Source organism: Quercus robur, chromosome 10 (genome assembly GCF_932294415.1).
Source record: "Quercus robur chromosome 10, dhQueRobu3.1, whole genome shotgun sequence".
Classification (NCBI taxonomy): Eukaryota; Viridiplantae; Streptophyta; class Magnoliopsida; order Fagales; family Fagaceae; genus Quercus; species Quercus robur.
In genome coordinates, this window is record NC_065543.1 from 35,457,004 (window position 1) to 35,473,074 (window position 16,071).

At 32.1% G+C, this 16,071-nt stretch overlaps 1 protein-coding gene and 1 long non-coding RNA gene across 3 annotated transcripts in view; one reads left to right on the forward strand and one right to left on the reverse strand.

The window, feature by feature from the left end:
* LOC126702310 (uncharacterized) overlaps nt 1-13,401 on the reverse strand; it is a 27,858-nt gene extending 14,457 nt beyond the window's left edge. Inside the window, exons 1-2 of the long non-coding RNA XR_007647721.1 lie at nt 13,131-13,401; nt 12,860-12,959 (exon numbers count right to left, since the gene is read on the reverse strand). This is a non-coding gene — a long non-coding RNA (uncharacterized LOC126702310). The remainder of the gene's footprint in view (nt 1-12,859; nt 12,960-13,130) is intronic.
* The window catches only part of LOC126702308 (transcription factor CYCLOIDEA-like), a 40,558-nt gene that overhangs the window by 15,542 nt on the left and 8,945 nt on the right, over nt 1-16,071 (forward strand). The gene's annotated exons all lie outside the window — the stretch shown is intronic.

The following is a 16,071-nucleotide window of genomic DNA, read 5'->3' on the forward strand; positions in this document are numbered from 1 at the left end:
AGTTGGAGAGACTATTTAAAGGCCCATTATTAAGCCCCACTTTAAATAAGGTTGTAAGGGCAAAAAACCTAAGGCTTTCATATTGAAACCCTAGACTCCACTTATTGAACTGGTGAGATCATAAAATTTATAAATAAATAAATAAAAAAGAAAAAAAGAAAAAAGAGATACTATTGCGACTCCTATGCACCTTTGGGTTCTGCACCAAATAAAGTCTTTGGCACCAACAGTTGAAGATCTTATTACTGTTTTTGTGTGAAGATCCTGCAACAATCAAGGATTGTTGTAGGGAATTAGTCATGGACAATGGTGTGCAAAGAAGAAGTTTGCTGCAATAAGTAGTCCAATTAGGATTAAATCTAAGTTTCATTATAGATCAGTAGGTTCTATTGTAGGTAGGTACTTTAGAATAGGGTAAAAGTCCTTATACTTGTTACATATATTTTTGTTAGTAGATTCTTTGAGAGTGGTAACCTAAAACTCACCCGATGAGATTTTTCTTGCGAAGGTATTCTGCATTGTGATCAAACCGTGTGTCAAACTTATTTTCTGTTGTACTTAACTTCAGTTTAGTGATATGATTGTGCCTTAATTGGTTTTGCATATAATTGGACTAATTAATCAACTTGGGTAATTGATTAATTAATTAAGGTCAATTTCTTTAATTCAACACTATTGTAATATTTTTTTTCGTAAATTGACAAATATTTAATTACTTTTCCAACTTAAGAATATAATTATTATTTTTATATTCATTGTGTGTTAAATTGTTTATGGATTTTGTTTGAATTTGTTTTATTCTTTAAGCCATCACATGGTATAATCTTAGGCAATTCGACTACTAGAGGTGTTAAACGAACTAAAATGACAATTCACCAAACTTAATTTTTTTGAACCTCAATAATTTATATTTTGAAATGAATACTAAACTTTGCTTAAATGAAAATATATTATACAATGCGCCACAAGCTACTATAGTTGAGGTTTATGCTTATATATATATATATATATATATGCTTATTGGAAGGTTCACATAAGAGCGTTCTCAAATCCGTGGAAGAAGAGTTAAGGTTGTTAGTAGAAAAGAGTTTAACCAAAACAAAACCCCCGGCCAGTAGAAAAATGGTCCAAATATGAACTTATTTAAGCCAACAATAGTAAAGGCATAAATGTCATCTTTTTGGAAGTTTGAAAAGAGGAATTCAAGAGAATATCCATGAGTGAAACAATCAAAGGGGCAAGGGTTGTCTTGGAATTTACTTATGAGAGAACAAAGACTGCGGGAAACTAAAAGCTATAAATGTCTCCAGATTCTAGGAGATTAGGAAATTCATGAGATCTCTACATGAGAGGTTCCATCCCAAGGTAACTACCATTAGCATGATCTTTGACACTGTCAAGATTGAGGGCTAAACTGGTTCACTTCAAACATATAAATTCTGCTTACCTCAGTCTAAGAAAAACAATTCCTGCCTTAAAATAGTCAGGGAAGAAGAGAGTGATACCTTTGATGAGGACTGGTTGAACGATGATGACCTAGCCTTGTTTGCTTTGAAGTTTAGAAAGTTCTTTATGCCTAGGCTGAATAATAACTTTAAAAAAGTAAATCCTTTAGACCTATTAATAAGCCCAAGAATGGATCCAATCGCAATTCTCGAAATGACAAGGACTTTAAGGCTAAGAATGAGAAAAACACACATGCACAAAGTGACATGAGTGTTCTAGTTTAGGGCATATTCGAAGCAAGTGTCTAAACTTTTTAAGGTCAAAAGGAAATGCAATTGATGTGACATTGTGTGATGAGTTTAAAAGTGATGGATTATATGATTCACCTAATGAGAGTAAAAGTTACCTAGTGTTGGCTAATTGCATGACAACTTTGGTTGTAATCTTTACAAAAATTTACTTGTAATGACAAGGCTCAATGTAATTTTTTTTCAATGTCAATTGTAATCATTTAGTGCAATCAAAGATGATTACAAGTCTGGAGAGTAATGAGAGTAGTGTCGTCCCTGACAAGGGAGCGGAATGGCAAGAGAGATGAGAGCAGTGCCATACCTGATAGAAGAGCTCCGACAAGCCAAGTCCCAACATCAATGAGGTGCAAATCAACCAGATTAGCAAGACAAATGAGTAATCACCAACGAGAGACTGTATATATCTTTTCCCTTTTTTTCAATTTTTTTCTCCTCTATGTCAAGACCGTGTTGGGACCTTGCCCTAGTCATGTTTGATATATATATATATATTCTGATGGAGGGAATTGGATGATGGGTTTGCTGTTTGGAATGCTAAGTTGCTTAGAGAATGAAAGGTTAGGCTAGCTCTTCAAGAGACACACTCTTGGAAAATATACCTCTCGGGTATAGGGTTTATTCACTCAAATTCAAATCAATCAATCAATCAATATATATATATAAAAACAGAGATTTCATGTGAGAGTGCATAAGGTCTTGCCACGTGGTGCTTTAATGTTGCATTTAGCTTTTTTTACCTTTTTTCATTAATTTTTTTTTTTACTGTTACCCAATAGATTATAGTAACTTATTTTTATTATTATATAAATTTAGCATTTTTTTAACCTCTTTTTATTAAGTTTTTTTTTTTTTTTAACCCAATAGATCATAGTAATTTCCTTTTACTATTATATACAATATGGACTACTCTTGACAATTAGACCAAAAGTTATTCTCTACAAAATGGACTACCTTATAAAAATAGACCAAACCTTATGAAAAACCCAAACCTAGTTATTACCTTACATATTATAAACCAAGTATGATTCTTCCCACTTGAAAATTAAAGCCAAAACTCTTACACAGTTACAAACTCTTTTCTGCCTCCCCCACATATAGATGATATTTCTAGAAAATCTCATTCTCATGAAATCATGTCTTCATTTTTCCCTAATTTCAATTCAATGTTCCATGCAATTTATGCAGACAAATTTTCCTTGTCATCAACCAATGCAACAAAAAATATATATATAAATCTTGAGATACCAAAGGTTGCTGAAATAATTGACAAATGCATATATCTAAAATTTATGATAACAAAAAATCTAATAAATAGCATATACTATCTCACAAAATGTCATTAACTTAATATTTTCTTTTAAAAAAATTTAATAATAGGAATGGTCAAAAACACAATCCTATACATTGAATAGTAAATATAAAATGCATTGAATGAGATCCTACGAAATAGGTTTGTTAATCATTTCAAATTATACTCATCATTTACATAAAAAAATAACAATACATCATATTATTTACATTAAAAAAAATACATATTAATTTCAAAGTTCATTGCAAGATGTGAATTGCTAGGGTATTGCAACAATAAGTAACATGGATACAACGATGGGTTGATATTACATTTTGTGCGTGCTTTGTGAAAGGAATGTCAAACCACAAGTAGGATCATTTTGGTGTGCAAAATGTGAAACAAAAACAAATCTTTCTATCCCAAGGTTAGAGACGCTCACATTAACTACATACTCTCCAAATATTTATAATATATTTATGTCACTATAACTACTATATATATATATATACACACAAAGTTCATTGCAAGATGTGAATTGCTAGGGTATTGCAACAATAACATCGATACAACAATGGATTGGTATTACATTTTGTGCGTGCTTTGTGAAAGAAATGTCAAACCGCAAGTAGGATCATTTTGGTGTGCAAAATGTGAAACAAAAACAAATCTTTCTATCCCAAGGTTAGAGACACTCACATTAACTACATACTCTCCAAATATTTATAATATATTTATCTCACTATAACTACTATATATATATATATATATATATATATATATACACAATTGCAAACTACTTTAGATACAGGATTAAAACTGAAATTTTTGATGCAACTGACAAAAAAAAATTTGTGATATTTGATTAAGATATTGCTGAAAAACAAACTGAAGTACAATTTATTTAAATTATTATAAAACTATTGATATTGGAGAATGAATCCCACGTGATTGCAACAAAAAAAAAAAAAAAAAAAAAAAATTTGGGAAAAAATGGATTTTCCTACTTCATTTGAATGAATTCAATTTAATGGATGGTTTTGAAAATTACATAGTTGCTAAAATTTTTGATGCACCTTCAAATGACAAAAAGGTATGGAAGAAAAAATATATATACACAATCCAATATGTTATATTAATTCTTTTTGCTGCACTATTCCAAAATTAACTAAAAATAAATAAATAAAAACATTTACAAAAAACCGTCACATCATTGAAATATAATATGAATGCAAATATATACCTACAAAAAATCTTAGCAACAAAGTCCAAATTTTGTAAGATCCAATCAAGAACCTCCCGGTGCCAATTCATTAGTGATTAACACAAATGATGCAACAAAAGGAAAAAAGTGATGAAAGCTCAAAATTTAAACAAATATAGACAAACTAAACTTCAAACGTTGAAGATGAAGAAACTAATGATGATAATAAGCATCACCATACTGCAATAACGAAGCATTGAAGAAAAAAAAAAAGATTTCGTAATGAAGCTTTTTATTATATCACATAATAAAAATCAATAATATAGTATTAATTAATATGCTTTTATCAACTTTTATTATACAATATTACTCCAAAGTTGTTTTAATTATTGCTCATTACTTGAACGGAATAATTATAATAGATATATGTGTGCAATTTATAATAGTTACTTTTTATGATAAACTCGTTAGTAACAAATTTTTATAATAAATATGCTATAATATATGTATAACATTTTCCAAAAACAAATTTACATAAAACATTACAACATTATCTGTGCATCGTACGGACAACTTACTAATAGTTACAATGAGGGTAGCTTTGCTTATTTATAGTTACGTAAGCAATTTGCTAATTAGTTAGGAAGTTAGCAACAAAAACCTATCATGTGGCCATTATTGGCTAAAGCCTAACAAACTTCTCTAACTAACAAACAAATTATTGCACTTGTCACTAACAACCTATCAACTTTCTATTACTAGTAATAAAGTCTATTACAAGTAAAAGGAACTACTCATCAAACAACATAAGCACTAGTGCTGATCATAAGAAACTAATGATTGAACTTGTTGGATAGTAAAATGAACTACATCAGGACTGCCCCTCTTAGAGCAAGTTGTTTCAACTTGTTACTGTCTAGCAAGTTCAATCATTAGTTTCTTATGATTAGCACTTCTGCTTATGTTGTTTGATAAGTAGTTCTTTTTACTTGTAATAGTCTTTATCACTTGTAATAAAAAGTTAGTTAGTTGATAGGTTCTTAGTAACAAGTGCAAAGCTTATTAGTTAGTTAGAAAAGTTTGGTTAGGCTTTGGCCAATCACATGATAGCCACATGGTAGGTTTTTGTAGCTAACTTCCTAGCCAATCAGTAGCTAACTTATGGAACTATAAATAAACAAGGATACCCTCTCTGTAACTAGTTGAATTTGAGCGAATAAACCCCATACCCGAGAGAATCTCTAATAGTAGATAGTGAGTTCCCATTTTTGGCAAGTGGTTTCTCGAGGCTTATTGTACTATTTAAGTTTATAATCAGGATTTAAGTTTGTAACGAAGTTTTGTCACAGAATTGTCAAACGAAAAGATTTTTAGGATTTAGATTTGCAATCTCCATTAGAATGTAATATGGAAAAGGGTTGTAATGTGTTGGGCAAATGTTGTAGAACAAGTCATATTTGAAGAGACTCAAAGAAGTGGAAATTGGGAAAGCAAACTGCCTTCTCGCTCGAGTGAAATCACTTGAATGAAACAATGCTCCTACCCGTAAGTTTCGGCTATCTCTCGTTGGAGGCTCGCTCAAGCAAGAGACGTAGATTTTGTGAGTAAGTTTCTATTAGTAAGAGAGGCAATCCTATCACTTTGTATCATTGAGAACACTTCCCTTGTTTCAAAACCATAAACCCTGCTCATTCTAGTTCTTGGTTTTGCACCCTTACGACATATCTTTGATTAAAAACCTTGATAAACCATGTACCGATGAACTCACATAATTCCCAACCTTGCATTAGTGCATGTGGTGTGATACCGAAGTTCTAGAGTGAAGCAGACGCATTTTTCGTAAAGAGATTCATATTAAAGAAGTTCCAAAGGTTCTAGAGTTACATTGACTATATCAATGAGTTGTTTGCTGAGTCAATAGACTCTAATAAGGTTTTGTGAGTACTTGTAAATTACTTTTGTATTGAATTTTCTTGTTGAGGTACACTACTGTTGCTAAAAAAACGAAAACAAAAAAGATACACTACTCCTAGAGTAGTTTTTCCATTGAAGAAGTTCATTTTTGGTTTTCACTTTGTTAGGACATATGTGATTCACTTGTTAGGAACATATATCACTATTTTATGTAATTAGCTAATCTTTTGACAAAACGCACTTTACTTGTATTTGGGTAGATCTAGGGTGTGTTTAATACTTCAAGAAATATTGTTTCAAGTTCAAGTGTTAAATCCATGCAAGTTTGTCCAAGATTCAAGTGTAAAAAGTATTGTTCATTAAAGCTCAACAACTAACATCTATCGAGACTTATAGAGCTATTCAAGCCCATGGCTCGACAACAGCTCGACAGATAGGCATTTGTTGAGGTTTATGAAGTTCTGTTTTTCAGGACTGTTTTGACTCCAATCTTTGATTGTATATTTGGGCTTTCTTTTCTCACAACCCTAAACATATAAAATGATTATTTTAAGGGCCATCAAAGATGGAACAAGTTGCACAAGTGTTGAGCAAAATTTATTCAAGCAAATTGTGACCGGAGACAGAATTTGTCTTGGTTCATCTTTCTTGTGAAGAAGTTGTTGTGTTTATGCACCATAGGGTTTTGTAATCAAAGAGCTTCTCGATCTTCATCATGTGATGAATTGAAAAACTTTACAGCCAACAACCTTCTGTAGTTGGTGATTGAAGTTGTATACTGGAATCCGCGCAATTGGTTAGTCACATACTAAGATTCGTGTATTACAAGGAGAGATTGTCACTACAGAACAAGTTCAATTGAGTATTGGGATAAGGATTTAACTGTAGGTTGGTATAAGGTACTGAGATTCCTTTATTTGCAACCGTTTGTTTTGATAATAGTGGATTCTCGGGAGTGATGACCTTAAAATTACCCGGTAGGGTTTTTGCCGTGTTAGTTTTCTCCATTCGTAAACAAATCACCGTGTCAATTTATTTTCTGCTACATACTTAGTTTTAGGGGTGTGCAAAACTTCACCGGTGTCGACCCAATCGACCGGCGCCGACGACACCGTCCCGACTGTAGCGCCGATCGAATGAGTCGAGGCCGGCGTTCGGACTTCGCCCTATGTTCCGATGCCGGTGCGGTGAAATCATCGAATTGAGAAATCCAAAACTGAGACTATGTCGAACCCAACCAATACAGGATCTGTAGTTCTGTTTTATTTTTATTTTTATGAAGCTGATAAAATGACATCATATGTACTATGTATGGGTGTTATAATAAAAGCAAAACGGTGCATTTTATGTTAGGTTTTCAGATTCTCAGAGTATATAAATTCATATTTGTCTCAAGTATCTTTTAACTCTCTCTCTCTCGCTCTCAGTCTTGAGTCTCGCCTGACCCAGAACGATGGTGAGCTTCTTCAAGTTTTCAGTTTTGTTTGTCTTCTTGTTTTACTATCTTTTCCTTTTCATTTGTTTGGGAAAGCTGAAAGCATGAATAAGTATTTTTAGTTGGTTAGAATGTTTGATTAAGTTTCGCAGCTAAGCCTCACTGAGTCACTGTACGCCTACACACTTCCGTTTTGCAAAGCATTTTTACTTGGTTTGAATCTCTCAAAGCAAAGCTTGTGTGAGTGTGTGGGTGTGACTGCTGTTTGTGTCTTTATATTTTGTGGGGGTCCAACTCCAAGTAGCTGCTTACAGTTACATATATAAATATAATATTATATTAAGGTTGGACGCTTACAAAGTTACATATATAATATTAAGTATTAACTAGTAACTATTAAGGTTGGCTGTAGAGACAAATGCTTACATTAACATATATAATAATATAATATTAACTATTAAGGTGGATGCTTACATATATAATAATATAATATTAACTATTAAGGTTGGCTCATTTGGCTGTTTGTATTGTAGTTGCTTACATATATAATAACAATATTATATATACACAGAATACACAGATGCTTACATATATAATATTAAGGTTTGCTGTTTGATTAAGGTTGTGATTTACTGATTTTTATATAAGACTTTAATAGTGGATTGTAAACTGCTGGATAGACTATTATATTATATAGTCTAATAAGTATCCCGTTAGCCCCCCAAAAAAATAATATAATAAAAAATAACTATGTCATTAGTCTTAGTTGTTACTTTAGTTAGTTTATAGTAACCGTTAGTCTACTAAGTACTAACCTTTTTTTTTCTTCTTCGGCATTTTAATTTTTGAGGGAGATAGAGATTGAGAGAGTTCACGTTTTCAATCATTCACGGAGAAGTAATCACTAATCACTCACTATATTCAGCATTTTGATTTTAAATTTTTAGTACTTAGTAACAACTGCTTTAAGTTTATATTATATATAATTAGCTTTTATTTTATATTATATTGTGAACAATATAATAAATCTCTTGTTAATATTAGTGACATGAATTGTTGAGTAATGACTAATGATTGTTAATTTTTTAGTTTGTTATTGTTGTAACTAGACTGATTAATTATATTTTGATATTGTTGTGAAACTTTGTTTTTTTGTTGGTTGGAAATTTTTTTATTAGATGGATGTCGATGCTCCACCTGGATTTGGTGCACCTGGGGACCCTAACCCACCTCCTCCTAGTCCTAGCAGTGCTAACCCTAACCCACTTGAACCTGCAGCACCAATTAGACTTGGTGCATCACTTCCCCCACTATCACCTAAATAAGGTGGTAAGGACCCGTCTATAGTATGGCAGCACTTCATTAAGTTGGCGGGTTTTGATCCCAATAATCCTAGGTCTCAATGCAAATATTGTAAAAATCAATATAAATGTCATGATAAGAAAAATGGTACTTCGGGCATGTTGCAACACATAAAGGTGTGTAAGAAGTGACATTTTCCTCGTGATGATAAGCAAAAAACTTTGTCTTTTCAAGCTAAGAGAGAAGGGGAAAGTGGTTCAAATGTGTTAGTGGTTGCAATTTATAGTGAAGAGAGGATAAGGTTGGCATTGGCAAGGATGATTGTTATTGATGAATGCCTTTTAAATTTTTGGAGCATCAAGGCTTTCAAGAATTTATGGAAATAGTTGAGCCTAGGTTTCCTATTCCCCATCGCACTACCATTGCAAGGGCTTGTATGAAGATTTATTCTAGTGAGGTGGATGTTTTGAGAAGGGCTTTTGTGGGGTAACGGGTTTGTGTGACAACGGATACTTGGATATCCATACAAAACTTAAACTACATGGTAATCACCGCACACTTCATTGATGGGGATTGGACTTACCAAAAGAAAATCTTGAACTTTTGCCCTATAGCTAATCACAAAGGGGACGCCATAGGTAGAGCGGTTAAGTCATGTTTGTTGAAGTGGGGTATAGACCGGTTGTTTACAATTACCACAGACAATGCTAGTTCTAATGAAGTGGCAATTGATTATGTGAAGAAGAAAACAAAAGAAAGAGATAGTAGTATATTGGGTGGTGAGTTCGTGCATATGCGTTGTTATGCGCATATCTTGAATTTGATAGTGCAAAGTGAGTTGAAGTCCATTCATGAATCAATTGCCAAAGTTCAAAATGCATTGCGATATGTGAAAGCCTCTCCCGCAAGGTTTGAGAAGTTTCGAGAATGTGTTGAAAATGAGAAAATCAAAGCCAAATGTTTGTTGTCCCTTGATGTGCCAACAAGGTGGAATTCCACTTATCTCATGTTAGAGTGTGCTTTGAAATTTGTGAGAGCATTTGATAGGTTGGAAGAGGAGGATAGACATTATAAACTTTATTTTTGTGAAGCAGATGGGAATGGGAAAAAGCCTATTGGTCTTCTTAACTATCTTGATTGGGAAAATGTCAAGACCTTTGTGAAATTTCTTGGCATATTTTATGAGGTGACACTTAGATTTTCTGGGTCTTTGTTTGTCACTTCTAATACATACTTCCATGAGCTAATTAGCATTGAAGATCAATTGCAACAATTGTGTGGTGTTGATGGGGATCCACTTTTGAAGAGTATGGCGGTAGAGATGAAAAAAAAAATATGATAAGTATTGGGGAAGTATAGATAATATCAATTTGATATTTTTTGTTGTTGTTGTTCTTGACCCAAGGTATAGATTGAAGTATGTAAAGTTTTGGTTTAGGAAGTGGTATGGAAAGGACAAGGGGGATGCGATGCGTTCTAAGGTTCTGGATGCATTGAAAAGGTTGTATGTGGAGAAAGTGAGTCAAAATGGAGTTTTGAGTTCTAGTGGTAGTGGTAGTGGTGCTTCATTGTCTAGGGACTCCAGGCCAAGTGTTGGTAATGCTTCATTGTCTGATCGCATTAAAAGTTATAATAATAGGTTTAAGCAACACTTGGCAAACGAGGACAGTGTGGAAAACAAATTTGAGTTGGATAGGTATTTGTTGGAATCTTCTGAAGACCCTGATGTGGAAGATTTTGACATTTTGATGTGGTGGAAAATGAATTCTTCTAGATATCGAGTCCTTTCCCAAATTGCCCGTGATGTGTTGGCTATTCCTATCTCTACAGTTGCATCTGAGTCTGCTTTTAGTACGGGGAGGCGTGTTCTGGATTCGTTCCGTAGTTCACTATCTCCTAATACAGTTGAAGCCCTTATTTGTACCCAAAATTGGTTGAAGGATGCAAAGAGAAAAAAACCACTAAAGCTTCGAGAGTGCATGGATAATGTGAAGGATATGGATGACTTTGAGATTGACACTGGTAAAAATATATATATATATTCATTTTGTTTGTTGTATAAATCAATTGTTTATTTATTTGCTCAATGCTTACAAGTCATTTTATTTTGAATGGGATTGTAGAAATTGCATCGGTTTGCCCAATGCCTATGAAGGAGGATCCAAGCACCGTTGTGTTGGATGATGATAAGTGATGTGCTACTCTTTGCTTGGAGTTAATTAGTAGTTAGTATTATGTAAATATACTTGCTATTATCATTCGTTTGTGTTAATTATAAATATTTTATTGTTCATAAATGTTTTATTATTATTAACACGTGTTTATTTTGTTTTGTTTAGTATTTTGTAGGAGTTCTAGAATGATGCATAATGTAGACTTACTGGATAAAGGACTTACAAAAATTAGCATCCTTTTGCCTATATGCTAATTATATTTGTACATGTTATTGGTAGTGGACTTTTCACTAATGGTAGTTATTTAGGTATACATGGGTGGGATTATCATTGGGGATACAAACAATTAGCATTTTTTTTTTGTCTAAATGCTAATTTAATTTGTATATCTTTCTTTTGGCATTTGTGGACAGTGACAAATGATTCTGTAATACGCTATTAAGTGAATACATTAACGCTTATTATTATTGACACTGACACACACAGTGACACTAATGATATTATTATATGCTACATGATAGTATTTTGGGAGTTGAACTTTTATTGAGGCAATTTCAAAATATTTTTGCATGGTGAATGAAATGAAAAAATTTGGATAGTTTGGATCATTACTATTTGGGTGAACAAATTTTTTTAAGTGAACAAATTTGTTGAACAGTTTTTTTTTTTTTTTATTATGTTGAACAGATTTTATGTGAACAAATTTTTTGCATAGATGGCTTGCTAAATAAAAAAACTATTTGTATTTACTTGAAATCTTGAACAGGTTGATATATTGATATTGGGCTTGAAAGCCCAATTTTTTTATTATTAAAAAAACAGTTTTTTTTTTTAATATTTCAAACCGACCAAACTGATCGCAAAAAACTGCATCGCTATAGGTCGGAAAACCAACCTTAGGCGGTGTGCATCAGTTCCAATTATAAAAAAACCGATCTCTATTGGTTCGGTAATAAATTTGAAAAAAAAGGCCCCTACCGAATCGACACACCCCTACTTAGTTTAATTAGTGATTTGTTTGTGCTACCATGCGTTTATATATTAATTTGATTAATTAATAAATACCCCTATTTAGTTTAATTGGTGATTTGTTTGTGCTATCACGCGTTTATATGTTAATTTGATTAATTAATAAATTTGGCTAATTAATCAATTAATTCACCACAAAGGGTTAATTCATTTTTGGCCTATCACACTTGATTACCAAATTCTTTTGTTATTTGTTTTATCGCTTTCCTAATGTTGAGATTGATATGGCAATTTAGTTTAGAATGATAGTAGTAATTGAACTTAAATATCAACTTATTCCTCAGCAAAAATGAAAATCATTTACTGATTTTCATTAGTTTGGTGGTATAACAGAAATTTCACTCTATCATATATTTTTACTATTTAACTAAAAAAAAAAAACTCTACTTTTAAGCAAAATAATCCGATGAATATAAACTATACCAAAACACTTATTGAAAAATTATAAACTATTGGAAAATTTGTAATTATTGTTAATGGTACCATAAATAACACAGCCTAGTCGTACATCAGTTTGAAATGACACAAGCTAGTTAGGGAAAAGTTATACAGTTTGGTAGAACGGTACAAAAATAAATTAGGATCGGTTATGATTAACAGAGTACAAAGCAAAATATAAAATATAAAAAGTGGACTAAGACAATTTATATTTCAAAATAAGCACGCATAAATAGTGACTCAATGCACATAACCCTAAAAAAATGAGCCAACAACTGCATTAAACAAGCATTGTGCATTGACCATATTACTACTTACCCGGGATTCGCAATACATTTGACCTCTAACACCCCCACTACGAGAACATTTTTGTTCTCTCATCTCATCGGAATTTGTGCTTAAAATGATCTTAAACACTCTGAAATGGTGAGAAAAATTGAGGTAGTCATGACTCGAAACGGTAGTCAATTATGTTTTAGTACACACAAAGTAATAACGAGCTAGACTAGAACAAGACCCCGGAAGAGAGAGAAGGACAGCTAGAGAGATAGGGGATTTGAGTAGTACACAAAAAAAGTTTTATACTAACCTTAGAAGTCTGCAACCTTTGCCTACTATTTCAGGAACTTTCCTCCAAAATTTCCCTTCTTCTTTTTTGAGCCAATCCTCCAAGCTTTTCCTTTGCAATAAAAGTGTGCAATTAAGCACAGGAATTACTAAATATAGCGAGTAGAGGTGTGGAACTGGAAAGTTGAGACCATAGCTTGTGCAGAAGAAGCTTAGCCAACAGAGGACGAGATTAACAACTTTTTTTTTTTTTGACAGTAAAACGATAGAGATTAACAAAACTTTGAAAGTTGAAATAGTCAAATCTAAAAAGTAAAAAGTGATGAGCATTAAGTTCAAGCTTCAGCAAAGGATAATATAAAATAAAAGGTGATAAGCATTAAGTACTAGTAAATAGTGTATTGGAACGTAAAAAGCATAGAGTACATTGAGTTACACAGATATCTACACGTGTCTGACGAAGTTTTGAGTGATCTATTATCTGAACGTAGGGTTAGGTTGTCAACTGCTTTTTGTGTTTCTCGATCGTACAGGAACTTTTGGTGATAAGGACCTTTCCATTGGCACTAGTGTGATGTATCTGAGGTTGAAGTTCTATGAACTAGGCGTGCCTTGAATAATTATCCCGCGTGCCTTGTATATGTTTATCCCATCGCATACAGGATAAGCTACTGACTGCCACAATTTGCTTTTTAAATTTTCCACAATTTCATTTGGAGGGAGGCCCTGGGAGTAAAATGAAGAGCAAGAAATAGTGCCTGTCTGTCTGCACTTTCAGATGAAAAAAAAACACATTTTATTTCAAAGTTTAAAATATTAGGGGTTTGGAGCAGCGGCGGGGGGACATATAGCCTTGGCCCCCCCCCCCCAAATTTGAAATCCTTATAATTTTGTATAAAAATAAATTGGGCCTACAAAATGTAATGATTGCCCTCTCCAAAATTTTTTTACAGAGGCAAGATTATCTTAGTTTAAAATCATATCATACTAAAAGAAAAGATAACCAAGCAGTCCACCTACTTGCATTACATGCCAAAAAAATTGGAGTTTTCTAAATTATTGGATAGAAGAACCCTAGTTTTAGAGTTCCAATTAGCTATAAATGTTCATCATCTTCACAATTCATGCTCATTTTTTACAGTTGTTTTGCTTTGTTTTTGAATAATGAAAACTTATGACTTTCCTTAAAAAAATGTCACAAATGTTAGTCCAGTGTTAGTTTTTATGTTTTTTCCCTTTAAAATCTAGCAATGACCGCATTTAGCTATTTAAAATTCCAATATTTAGTTAATTTCTCAAGTGTACACCCAAACAAAACACACACTTTTACCAAAACCAAATAAAACCCTAACCTCCAGGTGCCTTTCTATTTATTTTTTCTAAGAATACAAATTGTTTACAATTGTGAAATGCAATGTGCATTGCTCGAATCGGTGTGTTTTTCTTTTTCATTCTTGGTCTTCAAATTTAATATATTTATTTTTCTCATCATTATCATCACAATCATCATTTTTTTTCCACAAAATTTGATATTTTTCTCATATCACCAATTTGTTTTCCTCATAGTTATATATTTCTTTTCTCGCATTATCATCATAGTTATAGTTATATTTCAATAATAAAATATGGTTATTGGTTATGAGTTATGACTAACCTATAAATACATGATTCGGCCCCCCCAAGTGAAAAATCCTGGCTACGCCCCTGGTTTGGAGGTATTAAAAAGTTGCTTTAGTAAGATAGTTGTTTTTTCAAAAAGTACAAAACCCCCCAAAAAGTCAAAGGACTTTCAACCAGTTTTTGCAAAAAAAAACTATTTCAATTTTCAGGAATTGTTGGTTCAATTACCAAATTGCCTACTTGTTTTATTAAAAACCCAACTTTACCCTTTGAAATCCCTTCTGATCATCATGTCAGAACAAATAACACCATATTCAATAAGACAAAAACATTATTAAAATAGTGATATTGATATAATTAAAAATAGATAACATTATTAAAGTAAGACAGATAACATACTTGGTTCAAAATTTTTAGAATAACAAATAATTGATGCTAAAAAAATAACATTATTAAAATAATGCCAATAATAGTAATAGTAATAACGAATAATTATGACAATAATATATTTATTATTATTATTAAATAGTTTTTTTTTGAGTAAGTATTATGAAGTAGTTGATTTAAAAATGAAATAAACTCTCTTATATGTACATTGTTCTTTTTGGTAATTTATAACTCAAACCACTACTTTTATAAGTGATAGTCAAATACTCAGTTTTTTCAAAAAACATTTTTTAACAATTTTACCAAACACTCAATTTTTTCAAAAAAGCCCAATTTCATACCGCACTTTTTGAAAACCCTATTTTTTCAAAAAACCCAATTTCAAAATACTGAACCAAACTCACCCATAAAAAATGACAAAATATTTGAAAAACTAAAAATATAAAACAAAAATAAAAAATAATAATGCGACACTTGATAAAGAATGACCAAAAGAACATGGCAATAACATATGGGAAACTGAGATTATAAGTGGATAAGCTGTTCTTGCAACCACATTCCTTGGTTTATGAATCGTTGTACACTGACAAGTCGTCGCACTTCTTTTTCTGATAAATTCTTCACCCATTTCACACGCTTTGATATGTCTGCCCCTGGTCCTGTGCATTCTATCTCTGCACATGTGATCATTTTCCTGCGCAACAAAAAATGATAAATGATAAACTCGATTGTCTCAAAATCTTGAGCGGTTAATAAAATTATGAATTTAATCATTTAATTATAATTTTAACAGAAAACATAAGGACTAAAACGTTGCTTGAGATATGATTTTCAAGGCTCAAAATAATTGTCTTATATCAAAAAAATATTAGGACTCCCTAGTTCAAATTTGTACCCACATCATTAACAAAAAGATGAATGTAGAATGAAAAGGATTTCGATCTTACTCTTTCCCG